This window comes from Dendrobates tinctorius, unplaced genomic scaffold (genome assembly GCF_039654945.1).
Source record: "Dendrobates tinctorius isolate UK_male_01 unplaced genomic scaffold, ASM3965494v1 ptg000028l, whole genome shotgun sequence".
Lineage (NCBI taxonomy): Eukaryota > Metazoa > Chordata > Amphibia > Anura > Dendrobatidae > Dendrobates > Dendrobates tinctorius.
The window spans coordinates 1023838-1048601 of NW_027361696.1; the positions used below are offsets into that span (position 1 = coordinate 1023838).

The 24764-nt window shown below is 44.0% G+C and overlaps 1 protein-coding gene across 2 annotated transcripts in view; it reads right to left on the reverse strand.

Moving 5' to 3' along the window:
• The window catches only part of KIRREL3 (kirre like nephrin family adhesion molecule 3), an 851964-nt gene that overhangs the window by 457331 nt on the left and 369869 nt on the right, over positions 1–24764 (reverse strand). The window lies entirely within an intron of this gene.

Sequence of the window (24764 nt, forward strand, 5' to 3'; positions counted from 1 at the left end):
GTTTATATGGTGCCGTACATAGCAGCGTATGCCTTTCCTAGATCTTTCTACAATACACCCCACAGTTGGCGGTTTATATGGTGCCGTACATAGCAGCGTATGCCTTTCCTAGATCTTTCTACAATACACCCCACAGTTGGTGGTTTATATAGTGCCGTACATAGCAGCGTATGCCTTTCCTAGATCTTTCTACAATACACCCCACAGTTGGCGGTTTATATGGTGCCGTACATAGCAGCGTATGCCTTTCCTAGATCTTTCTACAATACACCCCACAGTTGGCGGTTTATATGGTGCCGTACATAGCAGCGTATGCCTTTCCTAGATCTTTCTACAATACACCCCACAGTTGGTGGTTTATATAGTGCCGTACATAGCAGCGTATGCCTTTCCTAGATCTTTCTACAATACACGCCACAGTTGGTGGTTTATATAGTGCCGTACATAGCAGCGTATGCCTTTCCTAGATCTTTCTACAATACACGCCACAGTTGGTGGTTTATATAGTGCTGTAAATAGCAGCGTACGCCTTTCCTAGATCTTTCTACAATACACGCCACAGTTGGCGGTTTATATGGTGCCGTACATAGCAGCGTATGGCCTTTCCTAGATCTTTCTACAATACACCCCACAGTTGGTGGTTTATATAGTGCCGTACATAGCAGCGTATGCCTTTCCTAGATCTTTCTACAATACACCCCACAGTTGGCGGTTTATATGGTGCCGTACATAGCAGCGTATGCCTTTCCTAGATCTTTCTACAATACACGCCACAGTTGGTGGTTTATATAGTGCTGTAAATAGCAGCGTATGCCTTTCCTAGATCTTTCTACAATATACCCCACAGTTGGTGGTTTATATGGTGCCGTACATAGCAGCGTATGGCCTTTTCTAGATCTTTCTACAATGCACCCCGACAGTTTTTCTGCGTTGATAATAGTAGTAAGTTATATGTTGTGGTTTCTGTAGATGACACTTGGATTCTCGTTCATCTGCTGCAAGATTTCAGTAAACCCATAAATATCCATTATTAACATTTTGATGACATCTGCACTATTCGCTCCGTTCGATATCATGCCTTCACTTTAAAAAAAAGGAATGACATTTTTACTCATTATCTTTAATTTTTCCTTTATCATCAAGATTCAAAACTTCATTAAAAAATTGACCCGTCGCTTCCTATAGCGAAAGAATCGATGCCGCCGAATACTCGCTGCTCTCATGGGAACAGGCTGTATGTGATAACGGTGGATCTCTCCGCCAGCCTTTTTATGGAATAAGTTTCGGGCACTGATTATATAGTGAGGTGGCCATCGCCCAGCCATGTGTGGGCTCCGGGGAATGGTCACATCGCCGCAGGACAGAGACAGAGATGCGGACACATTATTTGCATGTTACAATTTACTTTGCATACAATTTGCTTCCATTTAGGCAGCACAGTCTGTGTCCTTATCGGACCGGGGGAGGTGTGGGGTGCGCATATCTTATACCGAGCACAGAAACCTCCTGCACTTTCTCTTCAGACTTTTCTGGAGAATGAAACATTTGACCCATAAATTATGTCCTTATCCCTGGCGCAGATCTGACGAGCTCCCAGATTAATTTCCAACCTTCCATTAGACCTTGTAGAGATGATGAGGGGCGAGCTTCATTTAGACATGAAGGCTCCAGTCAATAGGAGAATCACTGTGGGCAAACAACGCTGAAGTCACCGGACAAGGTCTTCAAATCGAGGAACATGTCACTGGTGATGAAGTCGCGGCTCAGACATAGTCCGGTCTTTATACGGATGCAAAACCTGGACGATACAGAAACAAGACAGGAGAAGAATCGACGCCTTGGAAATGAGGTGGAGAAGGTGAATATCAATACCTGAGATGACAAAGCGAAGAGGAAGATCAGTAACTCGATGGCTGGATACTATAAAAATAATGGTGGAGAAGGTGATTATTAATACCAGCGATGGCAAGGACAAATCCAGCCAGATGTCACTGGAAGCAAAGACCACCAAGCCATGACATACACAGGGGCGATCACTGGAGAGGGACATCATGGTCAGGCGAACAGAAAGAACAAGAAGAGGAAGATGAGCAACCCAATGGCTTGACACTAACAAGATAATGGCGTAGAAGACCCCGGTGACTGATCTAGGCTGCATAAGATCGATCTTCCTACAGATCTTTCAGCCGTCAAGACGCCATGGATTGAGATCGAACTGAATGCTGTAAAAAACAAAGCTCGAGTCAGTATCCGGCGGACGTACAAGGACATCTTTGTGTTTGGGTTTCCAGGCAATCCCACAATGTTTTGGCTTTTTACATTTTGTACAATTTGAGACTATAATGAGGACGTATCAGCGCTCGTCGTCAGCGACACAATGGCGGCCGTTCTCCAGTGCAGCCAGGAACAGGTGCCACGGATTACTGTGTCTCGCACACTATGCTGACAATAAAAGGACGAGTACGGCTCCGATACAGAGACGGCAGAATCTTCCTCTCTCCACATGGGTCCAACTTAAAAGAATGCCAGGCAGCCAGTGCGGAAAAGGCTGCAAATTCCGATGGGTCTGTGAGAATAATGAGGGGTCTCTGATCTCCAATTACCCTGGGAAGGCCTTCTCTGTTCTCCATCAGATGGGATGGGGAGGGCGGCAGACACATTCTCCATAGCAGCTAATGGCTTCCTACCCAGCCTGGAGCAATATCTATCTCCTTCTATTTGTCGGCCTCTCAAAAATCATGTCAGCCCGTCCATTGCTGCCGTTCTGATCAAAGCTACGTGAAGCATGTTTGTTCCCGTCTGTCTGATATGATGATGTGTTCTGACCTCTCTGCTGCACCATTCCTAAACGTACACAGTAAAAGCGATAGAGACGAGCGCCAGCCGCCACAACCACCACCACTGGCACCGCCATGTAATCATTCTCCAGTATTTCTAACGGGACACAATGCACACACAGAATATGCAGCGCATATGGTGCATCACTAGTTACCACTATCACCACCCCGCGGGATCTACTGGGATCGCATATGGGGTTATGGATTTATCTCTGATCTTATACTTGATCTCGAGGAAAGCGGGCTTCATATTCATATGGGGTCTTATTCTGGCAGGTCCATGCCTCCATGGGGCCTGTGTAACTCGTTCTCGCTGCTTCCCATTCCTTGTAAAATAAGAGGTCCTCATGGATGTGGGGGAGCGTGATACGGATCTCCCCCCACTATGGGGTCATTATGGGATATGTCCACTACTAGGTCGGACCGCCCTTCTCATTTGAGATGTTTGCTGTTTGTTCTCCATTACTCTGTTTTTTTTTAATAAAATCTGTTATAACATTTTATTTAGTAAAGTTGATGTATCTGTGAGATAATATAATTTTCTTTTGTTTTTTCTGCTGATTCTTAGGTGCAACTCTCTTAGGCTGGGATCACACATGCGAGAAACTCGGCCGAGTCTCGCATGTTAATACCCGACACTGCCGCCGGCACTCAGGAGCGGAGCGTGCGGCTCCATGTATTTCTATGCGGCTGCACGCTCCAATCCGAGTGCCGGCGGCAGTGCCGGGTATTAACATGCGAGACTCGGCCGTGTTTCTCGCATGTGTGATCCCGGCCTTATTCAGATACTTTTTGGTTATAGGACTATTGGTTAGTCCGCATATCGCAGAATTTCTGCAGGAAAGTCTAATTACAGCAAATGGGTCAGAGTTGTAATACCGAACAAGACCTGAAATATAAGCAGCGAGTAGATCCCCGCAGTCAGTAAATAGTTAATAATACATGTAAATAACAGGGAAATTAGTTGTCATTTTTTTTAAAATAAAAAAGTGTAGAAGCCATCCCACTGCGACCAGGTGGACCCCGATCCGGAGGGTTCTATCTCTAGTATCCCACCTCGCTATGGGCCACCAGGGGGCAGAACAGGATCTGGAATTGTAACATAGACAAATCTGATACAAAATGTCTGGGTGCTGCATGGTAACCCACCACCGGACCACAAAGCACCGTGTCGAATATAGGTGCCCGAAGCCAGACCCCGCTATGTGCGGCCTCACCTCAGGATACATTATCTGTATCAAATCACAGAAAATCCCTTTTATTCTAAGCTGACTGGTAAAAAATCCACATAATGACAGATATTTAGTGCAAAAGTAGAATCCCAGCAAGTGTCTGATAATGGGTTCAATATCAGAAGCAGACTGCGCCGCGCTGTAATGGAGCCGCGGGGGATTTGTGCGCTCTGTATCTCGGCCTTTCTAGTGGGTTCCGGCTTCTGAGCGTCTTCACAATCGCCAAGTTTTGCTCTGTTCCTGGTGGAGACGTCTCCACTTCTCCCTCCATCTATTATGTTCCTTAGAAGCCCAGAGAACACGTCTGGCAGACTGCTGAGGATCTGGATCCTTCTTGCACTTGATGCTTTCTCCTCTGATGGGTTTTCATTTTTTCCCACAATCATTTCTTCCTCGCACTGACACAATGTTCTGACTCTCAGGATTTTGCTTAGTGCAGTAAAACTTTAATCTGCAGCTCCGTGACTAATTGGATTTTCTTATTTTTAATATTGTTCCCATATTTATTCTTCTATTTGTTGCATGTCGTCTAATGCACTAAGATCTGCTGAAATGTGCGGAGTCTATGGAGATCCGGGAGGATCGGCCTCGATGCGCAGACGTGGGGCAGGTTACAGGTGGGATGGGAGTCTGAGTCCCGAACTAATCCCCCCTGGCAGCCGATAACAGAGAACTTTATAAATAATTCTAAATTAGTTTTTATGATTTACGGCTCGGTGATTCCCCCATCTGCTATTTGATATTACACTAGAGCCCTGTCTACATGACGCAGAATCAGACTTTTTATTTTGGTGCTTTGTGTCACTCTGTAAGCTTAAATATTTCACCTGTTCAGTGGGTAGAGCCCCTTATTATCCCACCTGACTCTGAAGATATAAAGTGGGTAGAGCCCCTTATTATCCCACCTGACTCTGAAGATATAAAGTGGGTAGAGCCCCTTATTATCCCACCTGACTCTGAAGATATAAAGTGGGTAGAGCCCCTTATTATCCCACCTGACTCTGAAGATATAAAGTGGGTAGAGCCCCTTATTATCCCACCTGACTCTGAAGATATAAAGTGGGTAGAGCCCCTTATTATCCCACCTGACTCTGAAGATATAAAGTGGGTAGAGCCCCTTATTATCCCACCTGACTCTGAAGATATAAAGTGGGTAGAGCCCCTTATTATCCCACCTGACTCTGAAGATATAAAGTGGGTAGAGCCCCTTATTATCCCACCTGACTCTGAAGATATAAAGTGGGTAGAGCCCCTTATTATCCCACCTGACTCTGAAGATATAAAGTGGGTAGAGCCCCTTATTATCCCACCTGACTCTGAAGATATAAAGTGGGTAGAGCCCCTTATTATCCCACCTGACTCTGAAAATATAAAGTGGGTAGAGCCCCTTATTATCCCACCTGACTCTGAAGATATAAAGTGGGTAGAGCCCCTTATTATCCCACCTGACTCTGAAGATATAAAGTGGGTAGAGCCCCTTATTATCCCACCTGACTCTGAAGATATAAAGTGGGTAGAGCCCCTTATTATCCCACCTGACTCTGAAGATATAAAGTGGGTAGAGCCCCTTATTATCCCACCTGACTCTGAAGATATAAAGTGGGTAGAGCCCCTTATTATCCCGCCTGACTCTGAAGATATAAAGTGGGTAGAGCCCCTTATTATCCCACCTGACTCTGAAGATATAAAGTGGGTAGAGCCCCTTATTATCCCGCCTGACTCTGAAGATATAAAGTGGGTAGAGCCCCTTATTATCCCACCTGACTCTGAAGATATAAAGTGGGTAGAGCCCCTTATTATCCCACCTGACTCTGAAGATATAAAGTGGGTAGAGCCCCTTATTATCCCACCTGACTCTGAAGATATAAAGTGGGTAGAGCCCCTTATTATCCCACCTGACTCTGAAGATATAAAGTGGGTAGAGCCCCTTATTATCCCACCTGACTCTGAAGATATAAAGTGGGTAGAGCCCCTTATTATCCCACCTGACTCTGAAGATATAAAGTGGGTAGAGCCCCTTATTATCCCACCTGACTCTGAAGATATAAAGTGGGTAGAGCCCCTTATTATCCCACCTGACTCTGAAGATATAAAGTGGGTAGAGCCCCTTATTATCCCACCTGACTCTGAAGATATAAAGTGGGTAGAGCCCCTTATTATCCCACCTGACTCTGAAAATATAAAGTGGGTAGAGCCCCTTATTATCCCACCTGACTCTGAAGATATAAAGTGGGTAGAGCCCCTTATTATCCCACCTGACTCTGAAGATATAAAGTGGGTAGAGCCCCTTATTATCCCACCTGACTCTGAAGATATAAAGTGGGTAGAGCCCCTTATTATCCCACCTGACTCTGAAGATATAAAGTGGGTAGAGCCCCTTATTATCCCACCTGACTCTGAAGATATAAAGTGGGTAGAGCCCCTTATTATCCCGCCTGACTCTGAAGATATAAAGTGGGTAGAGCCCCTTATTATCCCACCTGACTCTGAAGATATAAAGTGGGTAGAGCCCCTTATTATCCCACCTGACTCTGAAGATATAAAGTGGGTAGAGCCCCTTATTATCCCACCTGACTCTGAAGATATAAAGTGGGTAGAGCCCCTTATTATCCCACCTGACTCTGAAGATATAAAGTGGGTAGAGCCCCTTATTATCTCACCTGACTCTGAAGATATAAAGTGGGTAGAGCCCCTTATTATCCCACCTGACTCTGAAGATATAAAGTGGGTAGAGCCCCTTATTATCTCACCTGACTCTGAAGATATAAAGTGGGTAGAGCCCCTTATTATCCCACCTGACTCTGAAGATATAAAGTGGGTAGAGCCCCTTATTATCCCACCTGACTCTGAAAATATAAAGTGGGTAGAGCCCCTTATTATCCCGCCTGACTCTGAAGATATAAAGTGGGTAGAGCCCCTTATTATCCCACCTGACTCTGAAAATATAAAGTGGGTAGAGCCCCTTATTATCCCACCTGACTCTGAAAATATAAAGTGGGTAGAGCCCCTTATTATCCCGCCTGACTCTGAAGATATAAAGTGGGTAGAGCCCCTTATTATCCCACCTGACTCTGAAGATATAAAGTGGGTAGAGACCCTTATTATCCCACCTGACTCTGAAAATATAAAGTGGGTAGAGCCCCTTATTATCCAGCCTGACTCTGAAGATATACAGTTGTGGCCAAAAGTATTGACACCCCTGCAATTTTGTCAGATAATACTCAGTTTCTTCCTGAAAATGATTGCAAACACAAATTCTTTGGTATTATTATCTTCATTTAATTTGTCTTATATGAAAAGACACAAAAGAGAATGAAGCAAAAAGCAAAACATTGATCATTTCACACAAAAGTCCAAAAATGGGCCAGACAAAAGTATTGGCACCCTCAGCCTAATACTTGGTTGCACAACCTTTAGCCAAAATAACTGCGACCAACCGCTTCTGGTAACCATTAATGAGTTTCTTACAATGCTCTGCTGGAATTTTAGACCATTCTTCTTTGGCAAACTGCTCCAGGTCCCTGATATTTGAAGGGTGCCTTCTCCAAACTGCCATTTTTAGATCTCTCCACAGGTGTTCTATGGGATTCAGGTCTGGACTCATTGCTGGCCACCTTAGAAGTCTCCAGTGCTTTCTCTCAAACCATTTTCTAGTGCTTTTTGAAGTGTGTTTTGGGTCATTGTCCTGCTGGAAGACCCATGACCTCTGAGGGAGACCCAGTTTTCTCACACTGGGCCCTACATTATGCTGCAAAATTTGTTGGTAGTCTTCAGACTTCATAATGCCATGCACACGGTCAAGCAGTCCAGTGCCAGAGGCAGCAAAGCAACCCCAAAACATCAGGGAACCTCCGCCATGTTTGACTGTAGGGACCGTGTTCTTTTCTTTGAATGCCTCTTTTTTCTCCTGTAAACTCTATGTTGATGCCTTTGCCCAAAAAGCTCTACTTTTGTCTCATCTGAACAGAGAACATTCTTCCAAAATGTTTTAGGCTTTTTCAGGTAAGTTTTGGCAAACTCCAGCCTGGCTTTTTTATGTCTCGGGGTAAGAAGTGGGGTCTTCCTGGGTCTCCTACCATACAGTCCCTTTTCATTCAGACGCCGACGGATAGTACGGGTTGACACTGTTGTACCCTCGGACTGCAGGGCAGCTTGAACTTGTTTGGATGTTAGTCGAGGTTCTTTATCCAACATCCGCACAATTGTGACGTGAAATCTCTTGTCAATTTTTCTTTTCCGGCCACATCTAGGGAGGTTAGCCACAGTGCCATGGGCTTTAAACTTCTTGATGACACTGCGCACGGTAGACACAAGAACATTCAGGTCTTTGGAGATGGACTTGTAGCCTTGAGATTGCTCATGCTTCCTCACAATTTGGTTTCTCAAGTCCTCAGACAGTTCTTTGGTCTTCTTTCTTTTCTCCATGCTCAATGTGGTACACACAAGGACACAGGACAGAGGTTGAGTCAACTTTAATCCATGTCAACTGGCTGCAAGTGTGATTTAGTTGTTGCCAACACCTGTTAGGTGCCACAGGTAAGTTACAGGTGCTGTTAATTACACAAATTAGAGAAGCATCACATGATTTTTCGAACAGTGCCAATACTTTAGTCCACCCTCTTTTTTATGTTTGGTGTGGAATTCTATCCAATTTGGCTTTAGGACAATTCTTTTTGTGTTTTTTCATTTAAGACAAATTAAATGAAGATAATAATACCAAAGAATTTGTGTTTGCAATCATTTTCAGGAAGAAACTGAGTATTATCTGACAAAATTGCAGGGGTGTCAATACTTTTGGCCCCTTATTACCCCGCCTGACTCTGAAGATATAGAGTGGGTAGAGCCCCTTATTATCCTGCCTGACTCTGAAAATATAAACTGGGTAGAGCCCCTTATTAGCCCACCTGACTCTGAAGATATAATATAGGTAGAGCCCCTTATTATCCTACCTCACTCTGAAGATATAAAGTGGGTAGAGCGCCTTATTACCCTACCTAACTCTGAAGATATAAAGTGGGTAGAGCGCCTTATTACCCTACCTAACTCTGAAGATATAAAGTGGGTAGAGCCCCTTATTACCCTGCCTGACTCTGAAGATATAAAGTGGGTAGAGCCCCTTATTACCCTGCCTGACTCTGAAGATATAAAGTGGGTAGAGCCCCTTATTACCCTGCCTGACTCTGAAGATATAAAGTGGGTAGAGCCCCTTATTCCCCCGCCTGACTCTGAAGATCCTTTATTGGCCGTCCTGTGAGGGATATTCGCACTGCGTCTCGATATAAAGCTGCGGATGTTCTGCACACACTTATATTTGGAAACAGATGCGTCGTCTGCCGAGATCCGCACCTTTCTTCTAATTATACTCTGATTTTTTTAATTTGGCTCGGCTTACATAATTATATGGACTAATGCCTGTGTTGTAGTCATGGAGGGCCGCGTCACCCTTGTGTCATTTCATTCCTGCCACCATTCACTCGCTGAAGGAGGACGCTTGTCGCATCTTCCTCTAAATTACAATGGTAATTTGCATTTACACCTTTCCTTTCATTCAAGCCGAGTGCAAAACACTTTCCAATTACACTTCTGGTGTATAGAAGACAATATCGTGGCAATGCTATCTCAGCACTCATAGGCACGACAGCCTTCCCGCGCCAGGCAGACATTAATAATACCGCCAATATCTCTTCCATTTATGTTCATAGAAAGAGACTCCGCGAAATAAAGAGATTTCTACCATCTCAAAAATGGTCCAGTGTCGGATCGCTCCCTGCAGACGGTAATAGATGCGGAACGTCCTGGACCAAGGGATCCGGGAGCATAAATGTCTCTGGATGAGATGATACAGGACAACATCTTATCACTGACATTACGGTTGTTCCATGACTGTCGGTAACGCTCCACCACTGCTGTCATCTGATGAGAGCAGCTCATGGTGGGTGCTGGGTGTGGACCGCCATGGAGGTGACACTGATCCATAGAAATTAACCTAGTGGAACAACCCTTTATCTAGCACTTTGCAGTCTTTTTAATTACAACCAATAAAAATGTTAATGATCCAGCTTTTTGTGTAGCTAAAATCTTTATACTGTGGACACATCATACGAGGAGAGCGATCACTGGAGAAGGACGTCACCGTCAGAAGAACAGAAGGACAAGGTAAAGAGGAAGACCAGCAACCGCCCTTATGTCCCTATGGCACAGGTTTAACAGTCCTTAAATTCCTGTCCTCACACAAAACACAACTCTGCTACTGAGCATCTGCGCTGCAGCTCATGGGAAGATTTGCTGCACAGCATGTGAAACACAATCCCAAATAAGAGACATTGGGAGAGAGCAATGGAGCAGTGCAGACATTAGGCATGATATGATAAGTGACATTCTATACTTCAGGTCTACGGGGTAATGTTTCTCCTTATGGAGAGTGACATGACTGGCATGCCAGTGTAAGAGTGTAAGGAGGCTTATAGGCCATGCAATGCTGCTTTGGAACATTAAATGTGTAAATTGCCTCTTCAGAAAGGAAGAGGACTTGAACTCATGTGCCACCTATTATTTGTGTCATGGTACTGTAATGATCCATGCTGGATCAGGACTGATAAAAAGCACAGGTAACCTTTTTTTTTCCTAAGCTGTGCTTAAGGTTGGTTTTTGCCCCCGGTGGCTATTAGGATTATTGCACTGTGGTGTCGTTTGTTCTAAGTTTGCCCCCGGTGGTGGTGAGCTTCATTGCACTCTAGTTTCTTTAGTTAAGTGCACATGATTATAATGCAGGTGTGATTGCTGGCTCTGCTATAAAAGAGTCACAGGTGTTGCAATCAGTGTTGGTGATAGTGTTCATTTCAACAATCCTTGGTGGAGGAAGGAGCTGGAGAGCGTTCCTTGCAGCACTGTCTTAGCCCTGGTGTGGAAGGAGTCATAGGGGATTTCCTTGTAGCACTGACAGAGCTAGGTGGCAGCGATTCAGGAGGAGAGCTGCATGCTGGTGGTGAACTCTGTTGCCAGGAGCAAGTGCAACAGAGTAAAGCTAAGTTGTGTTTCCCCGTTTGTGTTTTTCCTTAGTGTGTATTAGTACAGCGGTGGGGCCAGTGCCTCCGCAACCAAGCTCCCTAGCAAGGGATAGGTGTAGGGTGTGCTAGGGCGACAGGTTCCTGATCTGCGCCCGGTGCGGAACCGGCATAGGGAACATTAGGAGCGTTATGGACACTGACTCAGGGGAATGCAGGAGGTCTCCACATCCCCTTTCCCTATCGCAGGGTCCACCGTTGTAACTGTTGTACCCTTCCCCTTGTCTTGTTGATTTCGTTACCGGCCTGTGAGCCGTGTCACACAGGCCAGTATCACGTGCCGCGTCTTGTTGTTTTAGTTACCGGCCTGCAGGTCGCATCACACAGGACGGGTCCACGTGACAATTTGAAGCAGTGAGCCTAAAAGTCAGGATCGACCCTTTAACGAGCCTTGCCACATGACTTAAGATGAAAGCCAAACCAGAATCTCAGTTTGCAGACACGTGTTTTGGAGTGTTACTCCTCATCAGTGCAAATCAGGTAGAATTAGGCTGTATGAGAAAAAATACCTCTGACACCCCAGTCATAAAGTCAAATCACGTCTCATGATTTGCATTGAGGAGGGGCAACACTCCAAAACATGTGTCTGCAAATGGAGTTTCTGGTTTGGCTTTCATCCTCAGTCACGTGGCAAGGCTCGTTAAAGGGTTGATAATAACTTTCAGGATTTCTACTGCCATTAGTTGGTGCTACAGATTTGTTCCTTTTCTTCGAAGAGACAAGTTGCATATTCTGTACTACTGAAATGGTGTAAAGGGGGATCACTGTGAGTACAAGATATCCATGGCCTCATGAGACTGGGGACTACTGTGAGTACAAGAAACCCATGGTCCCATTAGACTGGGGATCACTGTGAGTATAAGATGTCTATCGTCCCATGAGACTGGGAATCACTGTGAGTACAAGAAGCCCATGGACCCATGAGACTGGGGATCACTGTTAGTACATGAAGCCCATGGTCCCATGAGACTGGGGATCACTGTGAGTACATTAAGCCCATGGTCCTATGAGACTGGGGATCACTGTGAATACAAGAAGCCCATGGTCCCATGAGACTGGGGATCACTGTGAGTACATTAAGCCTATGGTCCTATGAGACTGGGGATCACTGTAATTACAAGAAGCCCATGGTTCCATGAGACTGGGGACCATTGTGAGTACAAGAAACCATGGTCCTGTGAGACTGGGGATTACTGTAAGTACAAGATGTCAATGGCTCCAAGAGACTGGGGATCACTGTAAGTACAAGAAGCCTATGGTCCCATGAGACTGGAGATCACTGTGAGTACAAGTTGTCCATGGTCCCTTGAGACTGGGATCACTGTGAATACAAGAAGGAAATGGTCCCATGAGACTGGGGATCACTGTGAGTACAGGATGCCTGTGGTCTCATGATACTGGGGATCACTGTGGGTACAAGAAGCCCATGGTCCCATGAGACTAGGATTCACTGTGAGTACAAGAAGCCCATGATCCCATGAGACTGGGGATTACTGTGAGTACAAGATGCCCATGGTCCCATGAGACTGGGGTTCACTGTGAGTACAAGTTGCCCATGGTCCCATGAGACTGGGGATCACTGTGAGTACAAGATGCCCATGGTCCCATGAGACTGGGGATCACTGTGAGTACAAGAAGCCCATGGTCCCATGAGACTAGGAATCACTGTGAGTACAAGAAGCCCATGGTCCCATGAGACTGGGGATCATTATCACTGTGAGTACAAGATGTTCATGGTCCCATGAGACTTGGGATCACTGTGAGTACAGGATGTGCATGGACCCATGAGACTGGGTATCAATGTGAGTACAGGATGCTCACGGTCCCATGAGACTGAGGATCACTGTGAGTACAGGATGCTCATGGTCCCATGAGACTGGCTTACAGAAAGATCTCTGCTATGGACTTTGTATCATCAACTGATTAATCTTGCTGCATGTGAACTATTTGTAGTCAATTTTTAAAGATCAGAATACTTTCCTAATTACTGGCTGGGCTATCATTCCATATATCCAGCTTGCAGGGAGAATAAGTTCATCCTTACATTTAAGTCGAGGTTAGATGCGCTGACATTACTGTACGTTCTCGCTTCTGTCTTGTAATAATATTGTTGGTTGGAGAATTATAGCAAAATTACACTTCTTTTATGGTTCTCTATCGAAAGAGAATGAAGAATAAAAAGTCATCAGCAGCCCTGATTGCCTTATACATTATAAATTGGCGGTATTAAATTCCATCTGGGCGCGGAGTGACGGCTGTCGGCAGCAGTTCTGCGCACCACATGCCCTGCTTGTGTACACTCTCACTACTTCTCCGCGCTCTATTCGCCCCTTGAGCATTGGACTGTAATGTTTTAACAACTGGAGCTGCGCCAGATCTGAGGAACGATACAACAGAAGAGAATGATAGAGATCTCTCACCGCTAACAGGGTCATTTAGTCCAAAGCAACTGTTCTGGCTGCGTGTCGGTGGAAACATCCGCTCTCTTCTCTCTACATTGAGCCTTCAACAATAATGTTTAACTTAAAAACATAAGAGGCAATAAAACATCGGAGACATTTAGAGATCGGAGACTTAGGCTACTTATACACTTACCGGGTTTTTTGGGGCCCGTTATTGTGGCCCGTTTTTGCGGGCCATATCACCGCAAAAAAGGCGGTCAGCCGCAATAAAGGACGGCAAAAAACTTGCGAATCGCCGTTTTTCATGTTTCCAATACTATGGAAATAGTATTGGGAAAAAAAACGGCGTTCCGCAAAACCGGAAGTCACGGTGCGCTGCAAAAACAAACTTCCGTTTGTTTTTGCGGCCTCATTGATTTTCAATGGGGGCCGTGTCCGTACACCATGAGAAAGATCGAGCAGGCTTGATCTTTTTTCATAGCCGCAAATACGACCCTCACGGCCGTACGGCACACCCCGCACCGTGGAATTTTTGCGGGCCGATTTTGTGACCCCATAGAAATCTATTGGGGCCGCAAAAACAGCCCGCAAAAACATGGTAAGTGTAAAAGCAGCCTTAATGCTCTACCAAGGAAAGGTATTGGGAGCGCTACAGGTACCAGCAGCCCTGTACCTTCCTGATTCCGTGCTGTGCATTTACCGGACTAATAGTCTCTTGAATGAAAGATGTCTCATAGATCGCAGCTGTCTCCTGTAATCAGAAGACCCTATCTCAGAAGAATGACCCCTCGATATGGGCTAGATTTCACCCTCAAAACTTTTAAATGAGGCACAGATGGGAGGGAGAAGGCTAATCTTCTGGAAAAGACGTTAATTGTCTGCCCACATTCGTGATTCCAGAAAACGCTTCAGCTCCTGTGTGTAATTACACTTTTCCATCTGTCTATCAGCCGAATCTCTGCGCTGCTCCTCTCCCCTCCTCGCAGCCGGGCGAGGGGCGGTGGAGGGAGGAGAGGAGTTTTGGAGATTTAAGAACCTTTATGACTCAGATCCTGGGTAACAGAATACTGAAGGAAGATGGATTCTCGTCAGAGGCCTACTGCTACTCGATTAAAAAAGTCATGTAAGCGTCATGTCCCCCATCAGTGTGTCCGGGCAGAGCATCTCCTCATTGCTTGCTTTTACTGCCATATAGATTGAACTCCTGCCCGGCAGCACACTTCGCCGGTTACACTTCATTTCCACCATGTTACATTTATGTCTGATCATTCATTTTCCTTTTCCTGTCTGCATTATACTAGAATTTGCATGTTTAATTTCCTAGAGTAGCATTGCATGAGAAGCCTATAAGTCTCCTTACACGACATGTCTGGTATGTCACTCTCCACAAGGAGAGACACTCTCCCTTGTCTGAGGTCTCTCATCCAGCCAAATCAGATCTCCTGCCTTGCACTGAGGAAATACAACTCCCCAAAACACATGTCCGCAAATTGAAATTCTGGTTTTATACCAAGTCATATGGCAAGGCTCATTAAAGGGTCGATATTGACCTTTAGGATCATTGCTTGCAGTAGAGGTCCAGTCCTCTTTGCATGGTCCATCATTTTTAATCAGAAATAATAATCTTTATTTTTATATAGCACTAACATATTCCGCAGCGCTTTACATTATCATCACTGTCCCCAATGGGGCTCACAATCTAAATTCCCTAGCAGTATGTCTTTGGAATGTGGGAGGAAACCCACGCAAACACAGGGAGAACATACAAACTCCTTGCAGATGTTGTCCTTGGTGGGATTTGTACCCAGGACCCCAGCGCTGCAGCACTAACCACTGAGCCACCGTGCTGCCCAGAAATGTTGAAGGTTAATGTGTACCGTTGTTGGATGTGTGTAGAACCCTGTGCACATTTCCCAGAATGGAGGGAATCACATTACGCGTCTGCGCTACTGGAAATGAGAAGCTTCAGATAAAGTTTTTTATTAGGACCAACATGTTTTGGTGCCTAACCAATGCCTTTCATAAGGTCAGAGATCCAAATGACAGCGCCCATTTCAGTACCCTGCTTGCTGGACAGCTCCTTATACTGCACCAAGCTGTGCTCAGGCATTCATGGGTTAGGCTGGTTTCACATTTGCGCTTTTGTGCGCAGCGCATCGTGCGCACCCGTGCACCTAAGTTAAACATGATGTGCGCATGGTCTTGCGCACACTTGCGTTTTCGTGCGCATGCCTTTTTTTGTCTTTCGCGCCAGGCGCGCCAGGCGCAACATGTTGCATTTTTTGGTGCGCCCTGTCTCGGCAAAAAAACGCATGCGCACGCTTGCGCACGGAATGCGCAAAAACAACACATTGAAGTCTATGGGAAGGCATGCGTGCGCATGGTCTTGCGCACCGTTGCGTTTTTTTGCGCATGCGTTTTTGAGTGAAACAAGTCTAGAATGTTCTCTAGACAATGGAAAAAATGTCACACCTAAAAACGCATGTGCATAAAAAAACGCAAACGCATGCAAAAACGCATGTAAAACGCAAGCAACGCTGCGTTTTTGACGCATCAGCGTGCGCATGACGTTAAAAAAACGCGTGTTTGTTTTGCGTTTTTCTTTGCGTTTTTTATGCGCCCGATGCGCTGCGCAAAAAAACTCTAATGTGAAACTAGCCTTACACTGACTAGATTCTCATCAAGCTCACAAGGGATGGATAGAAAAATATTCAGGATTGAGAGTCCTCAGTAGTTGATACCTTTTAATGGCTAACTGAAAAGATGGTAACACATTGCAAGCTTTCGAGACTACTCAGGTCTCTTCATCAGGCTAGACTAATACAAAATCTGAAGTCACATATTTATGCACAATACAGCCTAGAAAAAATGCAATAGATAAGACAAGTGACGTGAAGCAGAACTATCAATATGGGAGAGGGAGAAACATAAATATAAACATTGGACCAGTTCATAGATAAGGAGTCCGGATGTTTTATGGTCCTCTGATTGGGGTCTAGTTCTGTGTTGTGATGCCCCCACAAGGTTTTAAAAGGAAATTCCTTAATTGATGTAAAAAGACATAAATCCATGCGACACATTCATTCCAGCACTGAGAGTGTCAAAGGTCGTCATAAATTTGTACTCCCAAACTCGTCTCTCTCTCTGAGAATTGAAGTTACCTTTCAATACCAGTAATTTCATATCCACGTTGCTGTGATCAGGGATACAGAAATGTTTTGCCACAGGTAGATCCATTCTTTTTTCTCTTATTGTGTGACGATGAGAATTCATCCTTGTTCTAAGCTTTTGCCCTGTCTCCCCCACATACAGACCCCCAGTTGGACATTTAGTACAAATAATTAAGTACACCACATTAGATGTAATGCAGGTGAAAGTACCTGGGATCTTGTAGTCCTGATGTGAGTTGGGGATCTTTATCTTGTCCGTGGTCATTATAAATGGACAGGTTTTACATTTTTTCTGGTTGCAAGGAAAGGTTCCTGCAGCTGTTGGAGAGGACAGGGAGCTTCTGACAATTATGCTTCTTAAATTTGGGGGCTGCCTAAAACACAGCAGTGGGGGGTCTGGAAAAATGTATTGTAATCGGGCATCTTTTTGTAGTAAAGGTTGTAATTTCCGTGCAGCTCCCCTTAGCACCTCCAGATTTGGGTTGTAGGTGATCACTAGAGGCACCCGGTTATTTTCTTCTTTAGCTTTGTAATGTAGCAGGTGATTCCTTGACATTCTGGTGGCTCTTGTAATTTGGTTTTCAATTGTTCTTGGATGGTAGCCCTGATTCAAAAAGGTCTTTCTGAGGCGACCAAGGTGTTTGTCTCTATCCATGGGGTTGGAACATATACGATTCTATCTGATGGCTTGGCTATAGATAATAGAGTTCTTTATGTGTTTTGGATGGAAACTGTCCCATTTAAGGTATGTTGGACGGTCGATTGGCTTCTGATACAGGGATGTCTCTATTTCATTGTTTTTTAGCTTAATGATGGTGTCCAAAAAATTAATCTCAGTACTGGAGTAGTTGAGTGTTAAATTGATGGTGGGATGAAATTGATTAAACTGTTCGTGGAACGTCTTTAGCTGTTGCTCAGACTCCGTCCAGATGATTAAAATATCATCAATGAAGCGGTAGTAGGCCAGGGGCCTGATGGGGCATGAGGACAAAAAGTCGCTTTCAAGCTTGGCCATGAAAAGATTTGCATACTGTGGAGCCATAGGTGCTAAGGGGAGCTGCACGGAAATTACAACCTTTACTACAAAAAGATGCCCGATTACAATCCATTTTTCCAGACCCCCCACTGCTGTGTTTTAGGCAGCCCCCAAATTTAAGAAGCATCATTGTCAGAAGCTCCCTGTCCTCTCCAACAGCTGCAGGAACCTTTCCTTGCAACCAGAAAAAATGTAAAACCTGTCCATTTATAATGACCACGGACAGGATAAAGATCCCCAACTCACATCAGGACTACAAGATCCCAGGTACTTTCACCTGCATTACATCTAATGTGGTGTACTTAATTATTTGTACTAAATGTCCAACAGGGGGTCTGTATGTGGGGGAAACAGGGCAAAAACTGAGAACAAGGATGAATGCTCATCGTCACACAATAAGAGAAAAAAGAATGGATCTACCTGTGGCAAAACATTTCTGTATCCCTGATCACAGCAACGTGGATATGAAATTACTGGTATTGAAAGGTAACTTCAATTCTCAGAGAGAGAGACGAGTTTGGGAGTACAAATTTATGACGAGCTTTGACACTCTCAGTGCTGGAATGAATGTGTCGCATGGATTTATGTCTTTTTACATCAATTAAGGAATTTCCTTTTAAAACCTTGCAGGGCAACACAGAACTAGACCCCAATCAGAGGACCATAAAACATCCAGACTCCTTATCTATGAACTGGTCCAATGTTTATATTTATGTTTCTCCCTCTCCCATATTGATAGTTCTGCTTCACGTCACTTGTCTTATCTATTGCATTTTTTCTAGGCTGTATTGTGCATAAATATGTGACTTCAGATTTTGTATTAGTCTAGCCTGATGAAGAGACCTGAGTAGTCTCGAAAGCTTGCAATGTGTTACCATCTTTTCAGTTAGCCATTAAAAGGTATCAACTACTGAGGACTCTCAATCCTGAATATTTTTCTATCTACTGGCTAACACGGTACAAAGATATACATCTTTCCTGTATCATAAGGGATGGATAGTAACTTTCCTTTACAGTATATGGAGGTGGTGCATTAATACCTGGAGCTGGATCTATAGCCATGTCCCAGCCCTCGTCTTGTTCTGCATCAGGTCCCAGTGATCGACCTCTGCTCATCTCCACATCTACCAATGCTCCAGCTCTAGAGCCACGACACAGCGGCACCTGCTGCAGCTTTTATGGTGTACACAGAAAAGTGTTTAATTTCTTACTGACGAATCGCTCTGTCCAATGAAAGCTAAATAATTACATAGTAAATGAGGAAAAAGTCAGAAAGAAACCTCTGTACATGTTCATGGAGCCTGACTTGGGGCTCTATGATTTCCTACTATGCTTTACTTTGACATCACTTTAATTATTTGCGTTCTTGAAAGCTATTTATCATGAATAATTTTCATATTTAATCAGTATAAATCATTTTTTGCTTCTGGTTTTACCTTCTAGAAAAGCCCACATCCATTAATCATCTGACTCATGCCGGCAACATGTCCTTTCCACTTCATTTGCATTTTATAACTTTTCAGCAGTTATGTAGTTACTGAAAAATGTTGAAAAAGGGAACCATATAATAAAAAAATGTAGGAATATTTCCAGGTAGGGCTTTGTACCCAGGAGCATTTCCTTACTGAATCGTTTACAGAGTCATCACCACCAGATGCAGAACTTCTCAGCCGCACGTCATGGCGTCACCTTCTTAGCTTCTTATAATATCGCGATCCGATACAAACTGCTCTGTGCCCATTGTATGGGCGGACAAATCAGTGGTGCAACCGCTGTAGCCGCAAAGAAGCTCAAGAGGTCAGGGGCCACATCCATCTCCAAAGCTGGAGGAATTGTGCATTATGATGAGCTGTTGGCTGCAAAGGGCCCATATACAGCTGTATCGCAGGGGCCCCTACTGTGTCCCTCAGTGATCCATACATAAATGGCTAACATACTGATCTCCCGATGCTCCATCACCGGACTGACAGCCGATATTTAAACAAAGATGGAATTTTGCTTCCACCTTGGGATGTGACAGCGATGAGGCGTTACATCGCGCCTCTGGAGCGTTCCCTGCAATTATAGGTAATTTCAGCAGTGGAATAAATGGACAGTGCACCTGGCCATATCCGCAGCGCTGATTGCCTCCCGCCCAGGACACTTTGCCGTTGGCAGGCTCCCATTAACACTTTGCGCATCAGACACCTCTGTGGCCTCATATAATGCAGTGAGCGGCGTAAGTTATCGGGGTATTTGCAGCACTATGGAAAGGGCTGCGATTGTGATCACCGGGTGCAAGCATTCACTCCATGATGAAATCACTGCGGCTGTGCGATGATTGAGGGGGTGGAAGGTCCCATTCATATGTAGACAATCCCCCATATGATTTATCTGTGGCCTTTGGAGGCCCTCAATGATTTGGAGATATCCCTGGGGGAGTCTCATGTGTAATTATTACTTGGACCCCCAGACCCTTCTGCTTCGTGTCTCTTGGCTCCAGCTCAGACAGAAGGAGAACACTAGCAGGGCACATACACCACGGTTGACTTGATGACACAACACCCTTTTTTAAAAATAAAAAAAAATAAAAAAATATTATTCAAATTGCTTCTGCGAAAAGATCTATGCAGTTTTCCCTGCTCACATATATCTCTGAGTTGATGGAAAAAAATGCAAAAGAAATTGCGGCGATTTAATATCTCATTCACAGTGATGAAAAATGTGTTTCTATGAGTGACTGCCACATTATACCACCATGTGTGAATGAGACCTTGGAGGGGCTGACCATATATCATTTGATACATGGTAATGATACTCCTCCTGGGTATTAATGCTCCTCACATACTAGTTAGCACACATCGAGCACGACAACCACCTAAGAAAACCCATCATTTACTTCTCCATGTGTCCTTTTATTGGTTAAAAATGATGCTTGCCGGAGTGAGGGGCACGTGCAATGTTCTGCAGCAATCAGGCGCACATTATGTGGACAGTTAACACAAAGTGTAATGGAAGCTGTGTACTCTGTAATCAGGCGCCGCCGTCTAAATAGGAGCCCGTTCTGGATCATGTGGAATCATCTTCAGTCTTATGGCCGAAGTGTCTAATTATAGTGACATGAGTATTATTGGAATGATACTCACGTTACATGGCACACATTACATTTGTGAACACTCGGGGAACAAATGGCCCCAAAGCAGCAGCGGCACATACTGCAGCTAATCATTAGAAGTGCACATTATGGAGGATTTGTTGCCCCATTAAATGGTTTCACTTTTACAAAAGTGGTCCCCAAATAATAATAACCATGTACCGTCAGATAATTCTCACCCTCTCCAAGTCCAATCACTGCAGCCAGTCACTAAGCTTGGCCGGTGTAGATGACAAAAGCCTTGGAGTCCAGTGATTGGCTGCAGTGTTGATGTAAACTGTCCATGTGATGTCATCGCAGCAGCCAAAACATAGAGATAAAAGCAGCTGCAGAGCCAGCAACGGACCCCAAGAGGATCTGACTTTGTTATTTCCCATGTCTTTTATTGTTTAGGGTCTTCCTTTGTTAACGTAGAAAACCCCTTTATTAATGTGAATTGTTACTGTTGCATTCTATTATACATTGAGTGTATGTGTGTCCAGGGCCGGACTGGCCATCTGGTAATTCTGGCAAATGCCTGAAGGGCCTGTCTGGTTGTGGGCTGCCTTGTCTGCTACGCTGCTAACAGAATCGTTGTTCTCAAGACACTCATACTGTTAAGAGATGTGATGGAGCACAAAGTCACTGACTCCAGCAGGCCATGGGTATGATTAGAAATATTAATCTTGTAGTAAATCTTGCTTCCTCTATCCAGGGTAATATTAGTAATATATCCCATCTGGTGCTTGGGAACAGTGACAGCATGGGCCTGTGTGATTTCAAATGCCAGGGCTGAATTTCCGTCCCAGTTCGTACCGGTGAGTGTCCATCTGTAATATGACGAAGCATCTACTGATCCCGGACCTGAATAAAAGCGTCAAAACCTACAGACTGTGGTGACGTCCGGACGTTGTGGGGGTTCAGCTCGCTGGATGGAGGGACAGAGACACAAACAGGCTACAAGTGCGGATACTTTCTGGCTTTCATCCATGTAGATTCTGTACAGGCCACGAGCGGACGGGCTGTGATCCAAAGCCAAAGTGAAACACAATCAATACTCGTCTGCGCTCTTCTACAATATGACGTCCAGTCCAGCTCACACACAAAGCAGCAGCATCCAGCCACCCTGCTGCGTCCAGAGAGAGCCCACCCTGTGGCCAGCTACTGATCCCCCGTTAGCTTCAGACCATAGTGAGAGCAAGATGCACTGGAATACCTCTTTAATTTCCCCCCATGTTGCCAGTACAAGCTTTCCCTGGAGATTTAGAGAAATGGTTGCCTTTTTGAGTAAAAATCGGCATGCAGAATTTTAAATTGTCATTTTTTTTTTAATGTATATAAATTAATAATTATTATTTTTACATTATATTATTACTTACTATATTTTATTACAGCTCATTATTATATTATTTTATAATACACTATATTACAATTTATTACTTATTATTAAAACAAAAATTATGATTAATATTATATACCATTATTATTCCAGCACTGTGGATCCGGTGGTCACTCCTTGCCCTCCATCATTTACATGACCGCTGCAGCCAATCGCTGCAGGTGCAGCAGTTAGTGAGGCCAGTGTTTGGATCTTGTAACTGATGGATGTCATGCAGCCGCTGCAGGTTAGTGGGAAGCATCAGATGACTGATGCTCTCAGTGGGGGGGGTTAACCCCTAACTAACTTTATTTTTATGTAATATCGCTTGCTCTTAGTAAATTTAAATAAAATTTAAAGAGAAGTCTTCATCTACAGTTTTATGTATAATGTGTTTACCGCTGTACTGAATATAGGCTGGTGCTTGTTTCTCTTTTTTGCTTTTTTTTTATTTTGCATTTCCGTATCTGAACTTGAACATCAACATTTTCATTTATATTTTTTTGGAAACCTAAAACTTGTCAGATGCATCATTTTCTCTATCCTGTTTTTTTCCTACTAAGGACTCAATGTAATTGTCCTTTATGCCAAGAGATACAATAAATGATCAATATGTTCTAGTGTAGCAACCAAAATTGTGTACTTTGTCTAAACACCAGCAAATCAATTATTTTGTTTCCTTTGTGAACGGGAATATTGATTCCATGTTCTGCATTCAAGCTTTTTGGTAAAGTGCTGTAAGATACATGGATATTGCTGTTTGACTGAAAATCTAATCTGTGCATGGGAAGTAACAAGACAGCTCCCAGGATTCGCATCATCGTGTGCCTCCACAACTAACAGAGCCATTACTCAGCCATCTCGTCCCCAGAGTCCACCTGGGGAAATGTGACTCAACTTGCCAGCAACAATTTAGCACAAAAAAAAAAAATTGTTTTCATGACATCTGCCACAAAAATTCTAGACTATGCAATGGTTACAGTCAGGAAGAATGTCCAAGAACTACAGTATTTCCTAAATGTGTATGTAATGTAGAGAAAGGGCAATAAAGTACTTACCGACCAGCGCTGGAAAGCGGGGAAGTCTGTGATGGGTCAGTATGTTACTGCACTTACACTGCATTACACTCACACAAATCACACAAATTAGTAAACCTAATGTGTCCATTTTATGGTCCAGACAAACTGGTGCAGGATTTAAGAAATTTATATTACTCTATGCTGAATATTGACAAATGTATATTCTAATGATTAACATATGGAGAATGTCTGCCAATCTAATGGACCAGTCTTCAAACACCAGCTTCTTATGACTTCTAGTAGATAATATCTGGCAATCAGAAAAAAAAGATTCCAGAATTCCTAATCTTCATCTATGGGTATCGTACCTGGAATCATCACTTACAGTATTCAAATATAGCTAACGGACCTGTACTCTACACTGACACTCACATAAATAACGGACCTGTACTCTACACTGACACTCACATAAACAACGGACCTGGCCTCTACACTGACACATAAATAACGGATCTGGGTTCTATACTGACACCCACATAGGCAATAGACCTGGACTCTTCACTGACACCAATAAAGGTAACAGACCTGGACTCTACATTGACACTCACATAAATAACGGACCTGGACTCTACACTGACACCAACTAAGATAACAGACCTGGACTCTACAATGACACCCATATAGGTAAGGGACCTAGACTCTATACTGGCACCCACATAGATAACGGACCTGGAATCTATAAGTACACCTCCATAGGTAACAGACCTGGATTCTACAAATACACCCACATAGATAATTGGACCTGGAATCTACAATTACACTCACATAAATAACGGACCTGGAATCTACAATTACACCTAAGTAGATAACGGACCTGGAATCTACAATTACTCCCACATAGGTAACGAACCTAAAAACTACATTGACGTCTACATAGGTAACGGACCTGCCTCTACGGTTGCACACAATTTCGCTAATTCCATCCTCATTTTTAGCTTATGATATTTAATTAAAAGATGAAAAATGAGCAAAAGGTGTGACATAAAAATGAGGAATAAGTAACTGGCTTCCCACCTTAGCTGGATTACAACAGACAAAATAAAACTGTTGCAATGTTCTACTGTGTGAGGTTATTCAATAAAGTAGATTAATTTCCCAAGACTCGAAAACTTAAAGCCGTTGACATCTGAAGTCAACCCATTGTACTCAGAAGGCAATACAGCAATCTACACTCTTCTAAACTTTGGTAAGTTACGCCAGTCATATAGTGAATGGATTTTGGAGGTTTACTGAACTTAAATCCTAATGTATGAAATCCATATTCCCCCACTATATTGTGTGGAGAATACAGCCCATATTGCCAGTTATGCATGGTAGAAGTAGAGCTACAGTCCGTGGTTGGCAGTAGTGTTACAGTCCATTATTGGCAGTAGTGCTACAGTCCGTGGTAGGCAGTAGTGTTACATTCTGTGGTTGGCAGTGGTGTTACAGTCTGTGTTTGGCAGTAGTGTTAC